Raw genomic sequence first — 6000 nt, forward strand, 5'->3', positions numbered from 1 at the left:
GCTGTGGTGACTAGGTTGAAAATGCGAACATAATGTTGTCTGGGCTCTCGAGTCTCCAACTGATCCATTTATGTTTTGTCGTGCAGGGCAGGGGGAAGAATTGCTTACTCATGATTTTACTGCCGTGACTCATAACTCACTAGTGCACATCACATTCCAATTATATTGGTTTATTTTTGTTATTTCACAAAACATTGAAAATGTCTTCTTTTAGACAGGTCATATGGAAAAGTCCACCATGCACAGTGACTACCCATGTATATTCATCCGCTGCTGAAGCATCCAAAAAATACACACTCGTAAAGTAATCTACGAGGACAGGAGATGTACCGTTAGCTTCGCCTGTCTGTGTCTTCCTGTTTTTCTCTGCACTATGAGACGGGTCAGCACCAGGACACAGGTGCACGGGGGAAACAGATGAGGATTAAGGCCTGAAGAGGAAGAGAAGCAGTCTGCAATGGAATGATTGCCTCCGTGATTTAGGACAGTTACATACCCCGGTTCTCCGATTCCTTTTTCGGAAAAATGACCTCATTCCAAGGTACAACAACATTCATCTCGGAAGGAGTAGTTAGCTAGGGAGCATCTGCTGTGATGCCTTTGTGCTGTGAGCCATTTATCATGGGCTGCTATCAATTTTTGGATGGATAAGAGTTTGCTCGAAGGTCCATTCCGTTTTTGTGTTTTCCACTTTTCTTTTTTCTTTTCAGCTTCTGCCTTTTCACTTTTCACCTTGAGGGAAGTTATGTATCAGAAAAGTACAAACACACACACACACACACACACACACACACACACACACACACACACACACACACACATATACACACAGAGACACAAAGACACACACACAGAGACACAAAGACACACACACACACACACACACACACACACACACACACACACACACACACACACACATATATACACTGAGACACAAAGACACACACACACACACACACACAGAGACACAAAGACACACACACACACACACACACACACACACACAGACTTGAACACTCACACATCAGTCTATCTATTTTAAACTGATGGTTATTATTATTATATCTCTCCAAACCCCTCCACCCCGCCTCTCTCTTCCTCTCTCCCTCCACTGATAAATGCTGTTATCTCACACTTCACGCATCCCTCTTGAGGGCAGAGAATGAGCCTCCCTCTGGGACGGCCCATCTTACTCTCGCCACGTTTGCCCTGCTACTCGGAGATAGCCAGAAGATGTGCCATCATTCCCACCCCTCCCGGCGCCGATTGTATCGCCGCCATCTTCAGCCCCGCCAAATCATAAGCTCTCGTGGGGGAGGAAGGAGGGACTCCATAGGGAGAAAACAACTGCTGTAGGAAAGCCGACAACACACTGGCTGACTGCATCAGACAGGCCAGAGGAAGCGTGGAATCAAACAGTGACTAGTGGGAGAGAGCGAGAGAAAGGAGGAAGTATTCAACTCTCTCTTCCTTTCTCTCTCTCTCTCTCTCCCTCTCTCTCTCTCTCCTTGTTTTCACTCTTTCATGGGCGTGCCTGAAGCCATAGTGAAAGTCAGTGCGAACTGTTAAGCTATCCGTCCAGATTACAGTCGGCACATCAGCATGCAGTTGATTATAGGGGCAATGCATAGAGAAGGGGGCTGGATCCCATTGACAGGATTAGGGGAAGTGCGCCATAATACCATAATCTCCCAGCGCAATAAGAGACAGAGAGAGAGAGAGGAGAGAGAGAGGGAGAGAGAGAGAAAGTGTATGTGAGAGAGAGAGAGAGAGAGGGAGGGAGAGAGATGGTGGCTGTACCGAGGCACAGTGAACAGGGACACAGGCACCACCAGACCGCCCGGAGTCTTGGCTCCGTGTCAGAGGAAATGCGGGCAGAGGAGGCTAAGGCAGACGGAGACGGAGAGCAAATCAGCCCACTGCCACACACACAAACACACACACACACACACACACACACACACACACTTACCTCCGCTGTCCATGGTCCTGAAGTCAGAGGAGTGCAGCTGGGAAACTCAAAGAAACACAATCAAAACAAATCTCATAGTGGGCATCAAAGATGACATTATATATAGATGTTTGAAGAGGAAAGACTCCACTTACTGATTTTAGTTCTTTGAAGACTTCAGTTGGGGGGAGGGGGGGGTGGGGGGCACTGCCCAATCCATAAATCAGAATACTGACACTTTTATTTGCATTTTAAATAGGGCTTTGATGGGGACAGGGGTAACGTTTGACAGTATAGATTGACAGCCTCATAATAATGAAATTAAAAAGCATACACTATTTATATATATACTATACTATTTTGGATTATTGTATAATCAAGCAATATGCCAGCGAGCGAGAGTGGGGTCGGTAAAGGATATACTCATGTTTGTGCTTCAGCCATAGGCACTATTCCAGAGGAAGTGAAGAAATCGCTTCCATTAGAAAATCCAGTCTAAAAATGGTAACTGCATGTAAATTATGAAAGATTCAATATAAACACTGTAGTTCTTATTACAGAGACGGCCAAGTGAGATGGTACATATTCACAGCTAATACTATACACTGGATGTAATGACCAATGGTTGAATGACCCTTGAATTTATCGTAATTTTCCATCTCAAGGCACCAGAAAAAGAGTTTTCTCCTCTTTAATTGCTGGTCATAATTAAAGTGAGCCATGTGGAACCCATTTTCTATCTGTGATTTATGGCAGATTAGGTCAATGCTGACAATATGGCTGGATTCAAAATGCTTTTTTAAACTGTGCTCTTTCTAGTAGCAATGGTGGCCATACAATTGTAGCAGATATTGCAGCTTAATGAAATAGTTTGTGCTACTCACTGTTGGATATTACATTTTCCAAAAAGAACATCTCTACTGTTGATAAGTTATGCATAAGCCACTGATACCTATTTTTATTTATGTTGGTAAACAACCATAATAGCTTAACCATGAAGAATATAGTCCAACTCAAAACTTCCTTTGAATCCTTAGTTCAGGGTAAACACAGTTTTCTAGATATGACATTTAATGACATGATTTAGTTCTCAGAGCAATGCTTCGGACTAAAAACTGGATGGCCTTGACTAGCTGAAATGATTTCTCATTTGTGCTTGTGTAACAGAACTGGTTTCTGAGATGTCTGCAATGTTGGGATGGCAGAGACAGTCCTCCGACTCATAAAAATAGCTTATTGGCAAGAGCCTACTCTCATGAACATGTCACAATAATTTCACACACAAATCAAATATTTGTCTACTAGTCAATAACTTTCTCTCTCTCTGGTATAAAAAATAATAAATAACCTCCATTTGTCCTTCAGTGGAAATGCTGATGCTTAGCCGTTGCTAAACAGATCGAAATCACCCTGGAACTTTGGGGGAAGCTTATGGCAGACACCTCTGATTAATGTGTTTGTGAAACAGGTGCTTCTGCCCAGTGAGAGTTCAGTCCTTGTGGCTCCATTCTCAACCGTTTATTTGACAGTACATCTTCATTTATTTAGCTAGCGCTCTTCACTAAAAACGGATCAGCACTGAAACAAGCCAATTGGCTTTATGACTTTGATTTTGTTTTTTTAGTTGATAAGGCTAGGTCTTCTTATACACATTTATCTGTAAACTAAACATTCATATATTGGGTCCTCAAATCACATCTACTAAATTGAACAGGACAACATGCATGGAGGAAACCAAACCTATTTTTTCCACAGGAAAAATGTGGTAACCGACATACACCAGGGGTAAGCCATAACCACTGCCTGATTTCATGTGTAATGCATAAGAATTACTACAGCAGACTATGACTTGTAGAAATATGTGCCATTTGTTTAAAATGACAGTTTAGCCGATTCTGTGGATCTTCTGTTACCTTGAAAGATCCCCCTCTTTCTCTCCCTGAGTACCCAGAAAAGCAAACCTGTCATAAATTGGGATAAACAGCCAGCTCTCCAGTCCTGTGTGACAACGCCTTGTTTATTCCTCCCTATTCCACTGGAGATTACTCTAAAACAGGCCAGCCACTGCTTAAGAACTACACAAGCAGGCTTATTTAGAAATAAGGCTCCCTCATGACCACACAGAAAAAAAAATAAGTGGGCAGTGTTTTTTTTTCTTTTCTTTTTCATCACATGCTGCTGAGCTGGGTACTGCCGGCTGTCTCTGGCTGCTTTTTTAAATTATTTTAGTGGTGTTATGGATCTGATCCATTTAGTGTGTGGGTGATATGTGAGATAATGAAGGCCACCTACATGAAGATTTCCTCTAAATTACCTTAATTTCTGATGTGTGGATGACCTACAAGTGACTTCAGAGGACATCATAGTATTCTGAGGACAAACATGTACATGCTATTTTATGCTTATTCTCCATTACAGACATTCTTCTGTCCATTTGCTGTCCTTAGCTGGTTTATTGGTTGTAATGGATAGTGAAAGATTTTGTAGATACATGGCTTCTGCACTTGGAGTGGATTGAAAAAAATTACAAATCTTTATTTATTTATTTATCAATGTCTACAGCAACATATTTCCATTTAAAGCAGAATGGAAGAAAAAATGAATTTCCAGATGTATATCTTTTGACGAATTGTCAAATAGCATAGAAAGAGAATGGATACAGAAAATATAACTTCAGCATCATGTCAGTGGAAGTCAAAACACACACACACACACACACACACACACACAGACACACACTCATTCATACAGAGAGAGAGAGAGAGAGAGAGAGAGAGAGAGACACAGAAAAGCACACGCTCACACACACAAGACATGTATAAACAATTCCTAATCTCAGGTATTCTCACTTTTGTATCATATCAAACAAACGGAGCCTCAGACTCTGGGTACCTGTGCTCTGACGGCTCAAGATCTATGCCACAGTTTCTTTCCTAAACACTCTCCGTGGGTGGCAAAACGGGAAGCTGGGAGCTCCATCTCCATCCTTGGTCTTTTTCTTTAACGGGCGCTTTTGACACTTGAGCACCGCACCAAGTTCCTCCATTATGGCTCTAAAAGAGGCACACTGCCAAAGAGACAGAATGGACTCAATGATGATCATGTCAAACAGCAACTGTCACCAGAAGTCACACTGGAATCCTGACACAATCTCACATACATACAGCCAACAACAGTAGTGAGTTTTGACTCCAACTGCATATATATATTTTGCATACACTGAGTAGGTTTCTCATGTACTAAGTGCAGATGGAAGGCACTATACCAGATAGGATAATATTTTATATCAATATTAGTCTTTTGACTTTGACTGAAAATAAAATGTATTTTCTTAAGAGAAATATTCACATTTACGCTGGTGCATTGTCTTAATTAGCTAAATCTTCACTGACTGGGAATGTTGATGTAGAATGGGCTAGGATTTTTTATTTACCTTCACTGTAAATAAACAAAAATCTCACTCTAATGGAAGTAGCACTATTTTTACAAACAGGAGTCAAGCCAATTACAAGGTAGCTACAGATTACCAACACTGTGGGAAGCATTGCTCCATCAGATCTGATATCGATTTGCATGTTATAATTTCTGTTTTGCCTTCATGGATCCAAGACCAGTCTCTCTTTGATGGGGTTTGTCCTTGGGCAGAAGCTCATAATTATATGGAAATTGTAAAACATGCAAAAGAACTGACAGAAACAGAGCACACATTAATTTCAAATGTCAGAGGTTTTACACCACATCTTAGCTCTGGGGATTTGTGTGTGTGTGTGTGTGTGTGTGTGTGTGTGTTGTCAGTTCTGAAAGCTTAACTACAAACCGTCAGTTTCAAATGCCTTTCTAATATTGTTCTACAATGATAACATTATTTGCTGGAGTGCTTCCCATAAGATCTTAGACATTTAATCAAAACAGTATGAATGGAGAGATCACTCCTTCTCTATTTTCGGTTCAGATGCAAAACTCAATGAAGAGGAAAAACAGGGAAGAATTACAATGTGTGATTGAGCTACTGAACTCCTTCACTGGTCCTGTGTTAATTAACAAAC

Source organism: Alosa pseudoharengus, unplaced genomic scaffold (genome assembly GCF_046254945.1).
Source record: "Alosa pseudoharengus isolate Yale_2024_CS ecotype anadromous, Long Island Sound unplaced genomic scaffold, YU_APseudo_1.1 YU_APseudo_1.1_scf_13, whole genome shotgun sequence".
In the NCBI taxonomy this organism is placed as follows: domain Eukaryota; kingdom Metazoa; phylum Chordata; class Actinopteri; order Clupeiformes; family Clupeidae; genus Alosa; species Alosa pseudoharengus.